The sequence below is a fragment of the Macaca thibetana genome, chromosome 8 (assembly GCF_024542745.1).
Source record: "Macaca thibetana thibetana isolate TM-01 chromosome 8, ASM2454274v1, whole genome shotgun sequence".
Taxonomy (NCBI): Eukaryota; Metazoa; Chordata; class Mammalia; order Primates; family Cercopithecidae; genus Macaca; species Macaca thibetana.
The window spans coordinates 117,563,541-117,579,771 of record NC_065585.1 but is presented as its reverse complement, the minus strand read 5'-3'; the positions used below and the strand labels follow the sequence as shown (position 1 = coordinate 117,579,771).

The window sequence follows — 16,231 nt, the reverse complement described above, 5'->3', positions numbered from 1 at the left end:
ACAGCCCTGTTCATTCCCAGAGAGGAGAGTTAAAACCATGAAACCATATGTAGAATATTAAAAACCATTTAACGTTAAAATGCACATTATGAAGGCATGCACTTTGGACAAGGCTACAGTTCGAGAGCTCTGAGAAATCTGCAGTTCAGTAGATAATTGTTGTAAAGGTAAACTGAGTTATCTATATGTACATACACATGCAGATGTTTGCACACAGGCGCATGCGTGCACACACAGAGGGACTGTCATAGAAACTTAGTCTTCATCTCTTCAATGCTGCCTTTCATCACTCTGTTTTCCTTACTGATTTCTGTAGTGAGGTCAACATCAATAATTGATGGAGCTATGATATCTAGAGCATCAGCACATTAATTTATAATTAAAGATGAGAAATACCAGTTCTTCTCCCACCACCCATCATTTGGTATTAAAACATATATACACACATATATATTTAATACATAGCAGATATTAAATTGTTTCTCAAGCAGAGCTAGTAACCTTACTATATTTTCATGGACTTTTCATTGCCACTGAATTAATCACAGCCCTGCCCCTAACCACATAGAACTTTATTTCCCATAAGAGCAATGTTTACTTTGCTTTACTTTGTTGGAACTCAAAGTACCTATTCAGTCTATAAAGATTTTGTGTAACATATTTTGTTAAGCAACATTAAAAGCACTCGCTGACAGATCTTGGTTAGACTGCTTTGCTTATATGCAGATTTGGGGTGCTTTTGATCTCCTCTAGCTCACCAACGAGGGCAAGGCTGAGTCTAAATCCAGTGTGCATGGAAATGCTAACGACTTTGGAGATTGAAAGTCCTCTATATTTTCTCACTTGCCAAAAATAATATATGAAGTGAAAAGTGAATGTAACAAACGTAAGCATGCACTCAGGGAGAAATCCTATCTGTCAGCTTTCAGCAGGAGATGACAGACACCAGAGATGGTACAAACTCAAACTGACTGTGGGTAGTCTGATCCCTGCCATTCCAACTAAAGACACAAGGGCGGACCATTGCTATGAGGGCCACCAGAGGACATTAGGGTCCCTTGCTGAAGGAGACATGCCTCACCCATGAACTCATTGTAGGGCCCCTAGAGTCACCTCTTGAGGCAGTCACCATAGCCCTCCCAGAGTGAAAGATGGGGAGGGCATTTACTAGAATGGCAAACAGCAGATCAAGTAGAGCAGAGTGAACCCCAACAATCCGTACCTGGCCAAGGGCAGCAAAGCTGCAATTTCCTCTGCTAGAGCATCAGCAAAGCGCGTCCTGCCCTCAGTTATCCTGATTGCAGTTGGCCCCTGCACTCTATGAACAAGGAGCCTGTCACCCAGGAATGACTAAATGTGGAGGACTGTCACCTCCCCAACTGATCATTTGGGGCATAGGTTGCAACAGTGCAAGGTGGGAGAAGTTGAAGGAAAAAAAGGACAGGTAACGTTCAGTCATCCAACCAGAGGTACCCATTCAACCCAACTCCGGGCCAGGCTGGCTCCTTCTCAAAGGGCAAGAGGGCTTTTGCTCAAGGCCTGAGGCTTTAGAGACAAAGCATTTAAAGGCTTAGAGACAATCCATGGTTTTCCAAGTCAGGGATGAGGCTGCCTAGGCTTTTGGAGATTTTGATTCATCACCTGGCAATTTAAGAACAGGTGTACATGGTATAAGTCACTCAACCCTGCTCCGGAAGGAAGGAGGGGTGTGGTTGCAACGTATTGCAGGGCACTGCTTTTCTTCCCTACTCTTCCCACACCATCCCAAGCCTTTTCCTAGAAGCTCCTGGGACTCAGAGGAAATCACTTCCTGGACTCTACCTTCATCCACACCCTTGCAAACAATAGCATACCTACTTAGGCAGAAAGAAAGGGAACCATAGATGCAAGAAGGTAAATGCAACCTGAGAGATTTGCTGTTAACTCTGAGGGAGCTTTATTCTATTACATAAAGCATAGGACAGAGGTTTCTGAACAGTCTTTATGAACAAGCCCAAGTTCTTTCTCAAAATCCTAATGAGACAGCGCCTTGGCCCCTCTCCTCTCTGAGTTCCTCAGAAAAGACTGAGCCTGATCTTCCTGCCTTCTCCTGTTGCAAACCTTCTTGCCATTTGGGTAGTAAGAGAGTCAGTAAAGCCAGGCAGCCCACATACCTTTCTCTCCAAATCCAGATAGCTAGCATGCTGGGGTGTATGAGAAGGCAAGGAGAAATTCTCCAGACCAAGGCAACAAAGCTACAGCCACAACAAGCTGTGGTGCCCTTCCCGTCACATGGTTGGCCAGAGATCCTCTTCTATAGACTGTCACTAGAGGGTCTGCCCAGACACCATCCCTGAACATATATAAATCCTAGAGCCAATGTCAACAATGCATAGAAGTAACCATAGAAAAGCTGCCATGCATGCCGCTACAATAAATGGAGAGAAGGAGGCTAATGAACAAATTCATCATCAGAGATGATGCAATGAAATGCAGATGGGTCTATGTATTTGGGAAATCAAACCTCCAACTAATGGTGCACACGGCATGTTGCTAGAGAGGAACTGACATTGGGAGAGGCAGGAAAGGAAAAGATGAATGTTTATTAAACCATTGCTAAGAACAGAGGCTAAGGCAAGAGCTTCAAAATCTGTAGCTAAGTTTTAGAAGATACAAAGAAAAACGGAGCTCTTTTTTGGGTAGAGAATTGGATTCATGTACAGATGCTCAACATACAATGGAGTTATATCCCAATAAGTTCAATATAAATTGAAAATATCACAAATCAAAAATGCATTTAATACATCCAACCTACTAAGCATCATAGCTTATTACTCTAAACTACCTTGAATGTGTACAGAACATTTACATTAGCCTATAGTTGGGCTAAATCATCTAACACAAAGCCTATGTTATAATAAAATTTGACTAGCTCACGTCATTTATTGAATACTGTACTGAAAGTGAAAAACAGCATGGTTGTATGGGAATTTGTACAGCTTCTACTGAATGCATATCACTTTCACACCATTGTAAAATCAAAAAATCATAAATCTATATGTGTTGGGGGCAAGAGTGAGGATGCATTGAAGGACTAGTTTCCTTACTCTGTCTCCATGAATGCAGCAAAGAGTAGCAACTCAGACTGCAGCTCTGAAGTCAGAATGCCTAGGTTTGAGTTTATGTTCCTCCAGTTAAAACTGGGGCAAATTTCTTAATCTCTCAGCCTCAGGAAACTCACATGTAAAACAAGGGTAAGGATAGAACCTGCCAAATAGGAGTGTCATTCAGAAGATGAAATGAGGTTTCCAGTAGCCAGATAAAGCACTTACTACAGTGCCTGGTGCACACAGCATATATACACACAGTATATACTCAAGAGTTTGTACATGCATACAATATGCACTTACAGTATGCAGCTTAACTGAAAGAATCAGCATAAAAACTTTTTAAATGTCCCCGAAGTATAGGCTGTAGTCAGTATATTTTTCTGCACACGGGTAGGCTATATAATGAAGGACAGGACACTTCACAGCTACTTAATCTCGGTGAATCATGATCTAGCAATTCCATTTGTGGGTCTCTATCTCCCCAGAACTGGAAGCAGGGTTTGAAGAGTCATTTGTATAATGTTCAAAGCAGTGTGATTCACCATTGCCAAGTGGGGGAAGCAACCCAAAGTGTCCATCAACAGATGAAAGGATAGAAAAATACGGTATAACCATATAGTGGAATAGTCTTCAGCCTTAAAAATGAAGGAAATTCTGACATACGCGACAACATGGATAAGCCTCGAGGACATTACGCTAAGTGAAACAAACTAGTTATAAACAAATATTGTATAATCCCACGTACATGAGGTTCATAGAACAGTCAAATTCATAGACACAGAAAGCAGAATGGTGGTTACCAGTGGCTGGGGGGAGGGGAAAATGGGAGTTGCTGTTTAATGGGTAGATTGTGAGGTGATTTTGTTTGTTTGTTGTTTGCTTGTTTGAGACGGATTCTCACTCTGTCGCCCAGGCTGGAGTGCTGTGGCATGATCTCAGCTCACCGCAACCTCCACCCCTCTGGGTTCAAGTGATTCTCTTGCCTCAGCCTCCCCAGTAGCTGGGATTACAGGCATGCACCACCACACCTAATTTTTGTATTTTTTTTGTAGAGACGGAGTTTCACTGTGTTGGCCAGGCTGGTCTTGAACTCCTGACCTCAAGTGATAGGCCTCCCTGAGTGCTGGGATGACAGGCACAAGCCACCACGCCCAGCAGAGTGTCAGTTTTATAAGATGAAATTTCTGAGGCTGGATGATGGTGATGGCTGCACAATAATGTACTTAGCACTACTGAACTGCACATTTAAAGATGGTTAAGGCGGTAAGTATATTTTACCACAAATAATTTTTTAAAAAACTTAAAATGATCAAAAGGTTTTGATTTTTTAAAAAAAGAATCTCAGTGAATCACACAACCAAAAAGTCCCCTTCAAATGGAGATTAATGGTCATTGATCTCTGGATTCTCTCCCCCAGATTGGAGACACCTTTTCCTTTCGGCCGGAACCGCCATCTTCCAGTAATTTGCCAAAATGACGAACACAAAGGGAAAGAGGAGAGGCACCCGATATATGTTCTCTAGGCCTTTTAGAAAACATGGAGTTGTTCCTTTGGCCACGTATATGCGAATCTATAAGAAAGGTGATATCGTAGACATCAAGGGAATGGGTACCGTTCAAAAAGGAATGCCCCACAAGTGTTACCATGGCAAAACTGGGAGAGTCTACAACGTTACCCAGCATGCTGTTGGCATTGTTGTAAACAAAGAAGGGCAAGATTCTTGCCAAGAGAATTAATGTACATATTGAGCACATTAAGCACTCTAAGAGCTGAGATAGCTTCCTGAAACGCGTGAAGGAAAATGATCAGAAAAAGAAAGAAGCCAAAGAGAAAGGTACCTGGGTTCAACTGAAGCGCCAGCCTGCTCCACCCAGAGAAGCACACTTTGTGAGAACCAATGGGAAGGAGCCTGAGCTGCTGGAACCTATTCCCTATGAATTCATGGCATAATGAGTGTTAAAAAAAAATAAAATAAAAGACCTCTGGGCTGAAAAAAAAAAAAAAAAAAAAAGACATCTCAAAGTGAAACCCCGAAGGAGGAATTGTCTAAAAAGATTTAGGTTCAGGTCTGTGTAATGACAAACTCCATCAATGAGAGCTAGCAAATTCCTCTCTGTCCCATTCGTGAATTCCTTCCTTGGTGTCTAAAACTGGCTCCATTTCTTGTGAAAAGCCTAGGAATCCGGAATAAAAGAATTCATCAAGCCCTGAGAGCTAGAAAGCGAGGCTCTGAGATCAATCACCTGTTTCAGAAAATAGAAGATAATGGAGACTCTTGTCTCCAGAGTTCCCCTGTGCTTTTGAGAGCAGGGGTGAAGGCCCGCTGACCCTTCCGAATTCTTCCAGGTCTGGACTCCCTTCCGGGAGACAGAAAGTGCAGTACCCACATCCATTGGGCATCCATCCTGGGAGGACACTTTCTAAACTGAGATGGCAACAGGGCAAAGAGCATATTCAATGAGAGCATGTTTGCTTCACTAGAGCCCATCTTAGGGCAAGTAACTTTATCGTTGTATTATTTGGAATTTCTTTCTCACTCATGAGTCTCCTTTGAGGCAGGGTGGCTCAAAGGTCAGGTTTGGGGTCAGATGGATCCAGGCAAAATCTCTCCTCGCACCAGTTTCCTTATCACCCAGGCTGGAGGGCAGTGGCACGATCACAGCTCACTGCAGCTTTGAACTCCTGGGATCAAGTGACCCTCCCACTTCAGCCTCCTGAGTAACTGAGACTACAGGCACATGCCACCATGCCTGACAGCAATACCTGTTTCTTGGGGTTGCAGTGAAAAGTCAACGGGATGATGTGTAAGGCAGGCTTAGCACAGTGTGTGATGCATGGTGAATGTTAGCCATTATTAGTTTTTATCCTCACCACGAAGCTCTGGAACAGATTTTATGACCTTCCTAGTATCAAGAGGAAAGGGCCACCCAGAGATGCAAGTGACTTGGTTAAGGTAATACAGTCTCTTTATGTCGTTCCCTCTGCTGGATCTATTCTTTCCGGTCTGCTTAGAAAGAGAAGCATCCTCCTGACCCAGAGAGGCAGTTGCAGAGGACTGCAGCCAGGCAGGGCTGACCACAGGCTCTGGTTTCCAGATGAACCAGGACGCTGCCTCCCGGTTGCTTGCTGGCATCCCCATCCTAGGCTGGTACCAAAGCATGAGTGAAAGTCTGTCCCCTGCTCTTCCATTTGCCTCGACAGGAGCCTTCATCTGCTCCACCTTCTGGGAGCATGTGTCGGTCTCAGAGCCTGACGCTGAAGCAGGTGCGGGCATATTTTAAGCTCCAGCAAATAACTTTAATTGAGCTCTCCTTAGACATATGAACCCACAGAGCGATTTTTTTTTCTCTTCTAATAAAAAAAGACCCACAACAAACCAGATGGGTCTCAGTCCCTCCCCGACACCCCCTCCCCACTCTTCAGGCTCCCCTAATAAATCTCTTAACTCTAAAGAAATTACCTTCCTTGAAGTGGGTATGTTATTTGGTTGCATGACTGTACCCAAGTTGCCTCTGCGAGCCAGAATGTGGGTCAGAAGGATGCAGCCTGCAGAAATGAGGCCTGCTGGTTCTGGCCAGGTTGGTGCTTGCATTACGCCTTGTCCAGAACTTTCCATCACCTCTTACTTCCCTGTGCCTGCTTCCCTCATGCTGGGTCACTCACTGCTGCTGTTCTTCTCCGTCTCTTCTTGTTCTTGTATCTGCAACCTCCACTTAATTTACTTATTTTTTTATTTAGAGACAGCATCTTGCTCTGTCACCCAGGCCAGAGTACAGTGACATGATCACAGCTCACTGCAGCTTTGAACCCCTGGGCTCAAGCAACCCTCCCATTTCAGCCTCCTGAGTAACTGAGACTACAGGCACATGCCACCATGCCTGGCTAATATTTTTTATGTTTTCTGTAGGAAAGAGTCTAACTATGTTGCCCAGGCTGGTCTTGAACTCCTGGGCTCAAGCAATCCTCCTGCCTCAGCCTCCTAAAGTGCTGGGATTACAGGCATGAGCCACCGCACCCGGCAACCTCCACTCTTAGCAGTTTCACCTCAACAAAAATTCCCATCTTGGAGTGGACCTTCCAACACACCTGGCTAATGTGGAAAAATCTAGATGGAATTCCCTCCAACAAAAGCCAGCTTAGCTCCTTGGCAGTGTGTCCAGAAAGAGTGATGAAAAAAGAAGCCAGTACCTCCTGTCACCAGAATAAAGTTCGGAGGCATCCTGGGCAACAGAGTTCAGTCTCATTTCGCAGACCCATGTTCTCTTCAATGCCCTGTTTGAAGGTGGCAGCAGAGACAAGAGGGAAACACTACAATGTGAATGGATTCCAGACCCCACCCCCCAAAAAAAGACCTCGAGAATCGCCCAGGGCAAGAGCCAAGCACCGCGTTCTGGGTTCTGATTTATGAGCGCTGAATTACTGGTAGGAGGGCCCAGAAGGAGTCGTTTACAACAGAAATTATTGCAGGCAAATGTTGGTTGGTATTTTAAATCACTCACTAATATTGATAGGTTAATGCCTGTCACACTTGCTTAAGGGTCATGGGGAAGAAAAAAAAAAAACCACAAAACTTTACCTTTGGCTTGTTACTGGCTAAGTATAATGATAGATACACCTTTGTGTGTGTGTGTGTGTGTGTGTGTGTGTGTGTGGTTTTTTTTTTTTTCCTTGAGCTAAGGCTGCTGTATTATTTATGGTTTTCTGAGTCACTGGCTATAGCCTGCATCTGGATTTTAAAAGGTTGATTTGCAAAAAAACAAAAATAGGGCACCCGTCTAGGGAGGCTGGTGGGAATCTCTACAGCTCACAGCGGCCCCTCCAAGAACCCTGGGCTGCAAGGCTGGGTGCCTCGGGCGGCCAAGGCCAGATGGCCAGGGTGCATTGTTCCCCTTTCGGTGATAGTCCTGCTGTGGCAAATAAGTTAAATCAAAAGGTTAGTGCTCTGCAAGAGGGTGGCAGAGCTGGCTCCAGCTGACAGACAAGGATCCTGAACAGAGAGTGGGGACTGCGTGGCTGTTCCCCGGAATGCAAAGCGGAGAGCTAGGCTGCAGAAATCAAGAGAGAGGAGCATGCTGACCAGGAGAGAGGCTTTCCAGGCCTCACGTCAGACAGGCTCTCCCTGATGACAGCAATCACGGATCACAAGGTCCCCTCCTTTGCAGAACCCGAGGGAGCCGAAAATTACAAACTTGGTTCACCTATGACCAGGGATTGAGGGAGGCACCGTCCCTCGCCTTGGGTCTGAGATGGGAAGAGCTGCCTCTGACTTCCGCCAGCAAACAGCACTTTCCTCTGGGGGTGGCTTTGGGGTGGTATATTTTGGATGGGGATGGTGTGGTTTGGGAGGATTGAATGAACCGCCTCTGTCATCAGTGGAAGTAAAGTTTAGAATCTGGGTGGGCAGCGTGAGATTACCTCTAATGGACACATAACGACTTTTAAGCCTGACGCAAAATCCCTGGATTATTTCATAGACTGTTGGAGCAAAAAAAGGATTTAAGAGACTATGGAAACCCCTGCCTCATTTTGCAGACCAACAAAAAGGAGGCCAGAGAGGAAACGTGGTTTGCTGAGGGTCACACAGGAAGATGAGGAAGCCGGGACCCAGGCCCAATGTTCCCAGGCACTGTGCCTCATGCTCAAAGTATACGTGGGGACGATGGGGGCCGAGTGGGCCACAATGTGTAAAATCACAGGCAATACAAGCTGTATTTCAAAGACTAGGGGAGATGATATTTCATATGAAAACAAGCAGGTACAATATGCAATACAATGTAGTTTGGCTTTTTTTATTTTTTGAAAATAACCTTTTTCATAAATCATGTTTGAGCTTGCCTTACATTTCAAAGTAAGTCCCTCTCTCCCCAACTCCCACCCAACCTTGTCCCACTCCAAGAGTGGGAGCTTTGGTTTCCTCTGCAGGCTCTGTCCTGGGCTCTAGTTGGATGCACATTTGTGTGTTCCTTTTTCATTGAGTTTCCAAAGCACAGCATTTACCCGGGAGGCCTGCAGTCTCCAGGGTATGGAACACAATTAGGCGGCCTGCAAAGTGTTTGTTATTTACCTGAGAGAACCAGGCTGTCCTTAGGTGCCAACTGGTCTCTCAGGTAAATATGAACTTGGGCAGATTTCAAAAAATAAAAATAAAAAGTTAACATTAAGATATGTATTTGGGGATTTTTAAATGCTGATTCCATCCTTTTAGCTAATTACCTTTCTTTCCCCTGCCCGGCCTCCGTCCCCTAAACAGAATATTACTGAAGCCGTTTCAGTGCCTTTGATCCTGTTCTACTCCGGATCATATTTACAGGGCAGATCTTCTGTTTCCTACCACACTGGACTGGCTTCAATGCACAGTTAAGCAATATTTTGGACTTCCCTTTGAAAATTTAGGAGGAGGTGGAATTTCCAAAGGTGGGCAAAGTCAGCGAAGGAACAAATTTAACTTTTTAAAAATGCAAACTACATGCTAATAAAAGTTAACTTAAAAGAAAATAACAACTCTCAAATCATATTTCCATCCTCAAATCTGTCTGCTTTGTTAGACTGTTTTTCCCCCTTGAAGCTAGTCTGTTTTTCTTTTTATTTTTTTGAGACACGGTCACGCTCTGTAGCCCAGGTGGAATGCAGTGATGTGATCACGGCCCACGGCAGCCTCCACCTCCTGGGCTCAAGCGATCTTCCCACCTCAGCCTCCCTAGTAGCTGGGACAACAGGTATGCGCCACCACAAATGGCTAATTTTTGTACTTTTTATAAAGACAGGGTCTCACTATGTTGCCCAGGCTGGTCTCAAGCTCCTGGGAGCAAGCAATTCACCCACCTCAGCCTCTCGAAGTGCTGGGATTACAGGTGTGAGCCACTACATCCAGCCTAAGCTTTTCATTTCTATTAGAAAACTTATAGGGCTCTCTGCTCATTTCCAGAAAATGTGAGATCTGAGTACCACATCTCTGTCTATGAGAATTCCAAATGGAAACAATGCAAAAGATTTTACAGTTCTTACCAAACACACAAATTTTAGAGTAGGAAGAGGCAGGTGAGATCATGTTGTCTGACTCTGATTTTACGAATGAGCTCACTAAGCACCAAGGGGAAGTGGCACAGGTCACAGATGGAGTGGACAAAACCAGACCAGGCTCCAGGACCCAAGACTCCTCACCTAGTGCTCTTGCCAGCATCTCCCACTGACTTCCGGTCATCCCACTGCTGATGTGAGCAACCAGTGGCTTCATCCTGCAGGCCTGACCATCCCCAGAAAGTAAGAGTAAATGAAAGATTTCATCCAAGTACACTGTATCTCCTTACACTGACTATAGCTGAAACAATTGCTGGAGACGTATCCCAGTGATCAAAGTGAAAACTTCTATCCTTTTACCTGACTGGGAAAAGCTGATTTAGATATCAATTAGTGCCTAGAGCCAGAAAACTTGGTAAAATCTTAGTTTGAACTTTTAATGTGGTGTGGACTAAACAAACAACTGAGTTAGAATTTGACTCTTCAATTAAGTGATTTAGAACATATTTTAGTTAGTATTTTAAAAAATATTTCTGATGATATACAAATATAGTAACAATAAAGACACTGGAACTTGGACAGCAAAATAATTATGAGTCCCTGCTTTCCTTCCTGCCAAACTCCCCCTGCCCCCCATCCTACTCTAGCCAAAAAAATACAGTTTTCCAAGAACTGCATTTTTCTGACATCCTGTACATTTTGAGATCCGAGGAGACTTCCCATTTTCCACACTCAGCACTTTGAGGGCCATCAGGGTCAAAACACCAGTATTCCCAGCAGATCCCTGATAGCTCATCCAGAACAATCAAGCTACCGGCTGCCCCGCCCCTCTTGTTACTAAGCTGACATCAATTTCTCAAATAAGCGTTACCTTCGGTGGTGGTGGTGTTTCTACCAGAAACACAAAGCAAAGAGATTAATCAGAGACCACAAAGTTAAAGCCGTTGCAGCCTCGGCTCGAAATCCCACTCCTAAAACACCATACACCCAAGTCAGAAAAAATAAAATGAAACTTCACATCCTGGCCTCAGAAGCTCCTGTTAACACAGGAACTACTGCGCTGAAAATCACATCCTCTGCTCAGCCCGGGGAGCAGGGACTACAGGGGAAAATAAAAGAAACGATACATGTTTCAAATTTTACAGCAGTTTACATCATGCAAAGCTGAAAGGCCTTGGAGGTTTCATTCTCGATGAAGTTTAGTTTGTACAGAATCAACGGGCTCAGTAAAACACACCACAGGCACATAATGTAATGTAGACAGACACTGAAAGCAGTATCAGATTCCTTTCTTATCACTTCTCTAGGATAAAATTCAGATGCACATTTTTCCAGGTTAAATAGTGCGATAGGGTTAAGTACACATCTAAGCCTTTATAAGTTGAATAATATGCTTTGCAGGTTCTTAATATGCGATCATATGCACTGGCTTTATTAAATGAAATATTTGAAATGTACAGAGCCTGATTTCATTTTCAGTTTTAAAAACTGTGCTATAGGAAATATTTTTGTATAAACAAGATTCTAAGAGTCTTTCATCTTTTGCTTGCCTAACCCAGACCTGCAGGATTATGTTAAATGAGTATTTATGTTCCCAAGCAACATTCTAAAAAGTTTTATTTTCATTTCTACAGTAACTCTACAGTATCCCGAGTGGTAAAAATTGACCCAGTGCACACGATTACCAAGGAGGGTTAATATGCAGAAAATTATCCCAGAATCTGAAAATTCTGTTTCAGCAAAGTTGATAACTGGTGATTTCAGATTTGAACTTGAGCAGCTGCCAAAGAAAAGTTAAAAACTACATCTAAAGGATGAACAGCTGTGGTCAAAACTATGCTGCAATCTTAATCTTCATGAACTTCTTCGATAGGATTCAAACCAATGCCAGAAATGTCCACAGAGATCCCTTCTGTAGAGTCACATTTACCCAAGTTCTTAGTTTGGGGTCTTCTTTAAAATGAAATAATAATAAATTCAATTACTATGAAAACCCTCCTCCAATGAAAATTAAAAATTCGGCCGGGCACGGTGGCTCAAGCCTGTAATCCCAGCACTTTGGGAGGCCGAGACGGGCGGATCACGACGTCAGGAGTTCGAGACCATCCTGGCTAACACGGTGAAACCCCGTCTCTACTAAAAAATACAAAAAACTAGCCGGGCGAGGTGGTGGGCGCCTGTAGTCCCAGCTACTTGGGAGGCTGAGGCAGGAGAATGGCGTAAAAACCCGGGAGGCGGAGCTTGCAATGAGCTGAGATCCGGCCACTGCACTCCAGCCTGGGCGACACAGCAAGACTCCGTCTCAAAAAAAAAAAAAAAAGAAAAGAAAATTAAAAATTCAACTCTCTTGCATCATCCTTTTTATGAAGATAAATTAAAACGTCTTCATTGCTTTTCATGATGTGGTTAAAATTATGAAATTATTATTGAATCTAGGTCTTGAAACCACTTGCAGTCTTTTTCCATGTTCTTCCACATGCTGTAATGCAGATCTATATAATTTTGCCGATTTGGAAACAGGTCCAAGAGATGGTTATTAAGCACTGTTCGACTGTTAAGCTTTCTAACTTCCATAATATTTTGTAGTCCCCAATAGAACCCAAACTACCATTCACCATCTTTAGAGTCACTCATAACATTCTGGGCAAATCCTTAGGAAAATGACACAGAGTTGCGGTGAGCTGCCAAGATACAATCTATTTCGACTGAGGACTAATAATATTTGGAAACCATTTCCTGTATTTCTTCTTTACTTATTTGTTAATCTGATATAGTTTCCAGAGTTTGCAGTGCTCATGCCTTTTGTGTTCTAAAGAGATGAGGGGCTTTCTTAAAAATAAATAAATAAATAAAAATAACTTTTTTCTTTAGCCTGATTCTCACTTAATGCTGAAGGTCTTTTAAACCTTCTAAGTAAACATAAATGTGTACACATTAGGGTTGCTTGTGTTGGAAGAAGACAAAAATAAAGATTGGCCTTTTCCCGGTAAACACGGACTCTTAAGCCTCTAAATGATTTGCCAAACAGAATCGGATAATAAAGGGTTTAAACTTTGCCACTTTGGGGTTAATGTGAAAGGCTTGTCAACATCAGACTGTTTAGACATTAAAAGGAACGCGCTGTGCACCTCCTTTTAAACTCCATGTTCTCTTGAGTTGCAGCTCCCAGTGAATTTACCCAGCTGTAAGTGATTCCAGATGTGCAGCAGTGACAAGCTTCAGTCTCAGGGTACTTATTCATTTCACATTAAAATCTCATGTTCCCAGGTCTGAGCTGTTATCTGACTGAGATCTGATTAGGGAATACAGCAGAGGCATTTCCAAACCCAGAGCCTGCCCTCATTCCCTGGCATGAATCTCTGACTATCAGGCACCTCTGTGCAAGGGAGAGGTGGCTCGGGGGTGCAGCGAAGGGCAGGGCGGGGTCTCAGAGCTATCCCCTTAATACGTGCACATCGCATGCCCCCAGTGGATCAGGTACTTCCCCATAGTTTATCTCATTTAATCCTGGACAGAGCAGTAGACACTTCAGCCCGGCTGAACCCAATTCCTCTATCAAACACAAGCTTCCTTCCCCCAGTTAAAGCGGGTAAGGCCTGTGATTTTGCACATTTTCTACACAGCACCCCACATGAAGAGGGGTGCTTGATAAATGCATGAGGAGTGATCATTGATTTGCCAAGCCACAAAACCCTGAATTTTCTCTCTTGCCCCCAGCTGTGTTCTGACCACGACAGAAGAAGGTAAGTAGAAGAGCAAGAGGAGGAGGAAGAAGAGAAAGAAAGGAGGTCAGGAGCACGAAGAAAGCACCTTCTTCAAACAAGCTAGTTATGCCTTTGTTCCCGGGCGAGGAAGCGGTGGTCCTCTCTGATCTGACCCCTGGCATGAACAGGGTTCATTCCAAGTCAGCTTTGACTTCCTTGCCTGAAGTGCAGATGTACAAATACTATTGGCTGACAGTTTCTTCTGTGACACGTGTCAAAGACACATTTTCCTAGCTACAGAAATATAAGGTGAGTTGGGGACTGTAGACAGAGACTAAGACAACATGAGTACCTGAGGGAAGAAAGCAACCTCTGTGATGCCCATAGAAGGGGAAAAAGTTAGGGATCATTATTATTTCATTATGTTCCCCTCTAGCCTGACTTTTGGTTTGATTTGAGCTTTACTGTAATTTTTTTTTCTTGGCCCTATCCTGTTGTCACTTTGAAGAGGGAGAGAGCACCATAAACCCCCAGCTGATCAACTGTGGTCACAGGCTGCTGGGCAGCCCCAGAGGCCGTCAGAAGCTCCTGTCACCGAACCCTCGTCACACTGGAAGCCCCAGAAAGCATGCATTGAATACTGCAGCCCCCTCCCCATGTGCTTGGTCTACCCCCAAAGGAACAAGAAAGAATCAAGGCAAACCCCAGATTCAAAATGGAGAGGATTAAAAAGCCAGGGAAGCCCCAGGCCCCCCTCCAGGGGCCTCCGGTGGGGAGTAAGGTGGCCACCACATGGAAGGAGAGCAGCGGCATTTGGTTTGGTGGTGGGCAGATTTTCTTTTACGACTGCTAAATGCCTGCCTTTCTCCCCAAGCAATTATAGTGCTGTTTCCCATCAAGATGGCTGTTAGCAGGGATCTCCAAGTTGCTCCAAATAAACCAGGAATGCTATTGGCAGCTGGCTAGAAGAGCGGCCGAGATGGTCATCCTGGTTATCCCATGATGGCGATGAGGGGCATCGCAGCAATGGTCGAAACCAAGCTGTCTCTGGGAACTAAAGAAAACAAGGTGCAGCCCTCCTGAGCCCCACATGAATGAAAGAGGAAAGGTGCGCTTAGCCCTGTGGCTGCAGGTTCAGAGTCTGAGCGCACCCAGGAAATGGGACCCCCACACTCAACCCCGCCATGGCATGTGCTTTGCCCAAGGAAACATAACCAAGGCGCCTTCCTCCGTGTGCCGTATCAAATGCAGTGGTATCAAATGCTGTCGTTGCAGTTAATCGGAAGCAACACAAAGGGGCGCTTCAGTGCACAGTGGACACAATCCATGCAGTAATGAAAGGTTGTAAAAGACGATGCCAAAGATGCGCATTAAGACGTGGAAGGTAAATAACGGGTCTGACATTGGCGAGCCGGGGAGGAGGGGTAGGGTTCATTCTGAAGCTTGCAGTGGCTTCAGGCTGGAAAACGGGCTGCTCAAACCACGCAGCACCCTTCCTTATATTGTGACACGGAGGGTTCGCCGAATACCGTAGCTCATCTGAAAACACACCCGTGTGAAGGATCCACATAGAAAACGATGGTGAGATTCCCGTGTGACTGCACGAATCTTTTTGCTGACTCTGTCACTGTCACACCCAAAGCGCACAAGACCATCACAAGTTGCTGTGTGTCCCGCAGATGCAAAAAGCATTTCCTCCACGACAGTGTTTGGGTTTGAAAGGAGAGAAAGTGATTTGGGCAGGCTGCCAGGGTATGTGGAGGCCAGGTGGGCCGTGGCCTCCGAGGGAACTGCACGCTGGGCTAAGAAATGGTCCCTGCACCGGACGGGCTCCGCGTGGCAGCTGCAAACCCTCGCCCTGCCCCCGGCCCTCGAGTCACATTGTGTCATGCCACACGGCATTTGGATCAGGAGATGGCTGTGGCGTGCTGCGTAATATTTTTAAAAGCCCATTTCCCTGTTTAAGGGGGAAGCAGGTGGAACACAGGACCCCTGAAGGGCAGATACTCTGAAAGGCCCCACAGGCAATTCTCCAATAAAAGAGCGAGCAGGGCTGGCATATCTCCCAAACTTACAAATTGACCTTCTCCCTTGATCTGGGACTTAATGCCTCCAAACCAAACTAATTCCAAAAGTCACCTTCTCAACTTCTGTGCACATTTTTTTTTTAAACAAATGAAAGCTCAGGTACAGCCTCCCCTTGCAGCCCTTCTGACGTCCTTAGCCGCTCAAATTAAATCTGAATGGTTCGTCTCTTTTTATTATACGATGGGCCATATGTCACCAAAATAAAAACCCAGCTGAAATCCCGGTACAGAAAAAGGGCATGAAAGGCTGTTCCGGCCACAAAATAGAGACCCTGTTTAAATCGTATTAAACAATAACACCCACCCAACTATCCCCTCCCCCCTTTTAGAAAA

At 44.7% G+C, this 16,231-nt stretch overlaps 1 protein-coding gene and 1 pseudogene across 3 annotated transcripts in view; one reads left to right on the top strand and one right to left on the bottom strand.

Moving 5' to 3' along the window:
- The window catches only part of EBF2 (EBF transcription factor 2), a 202,555-nt gene that overhangs the window by 120,858 nt on the left and 65,466 nt on the right, over positions 1 to 16,231 (bottom strand). The window lies entirely within an intron of this gene.
- Positions 4,554 to 5,072, top strand: LOC126960575 (60S ribosomal protein L21-like; annotated as a pseudogene).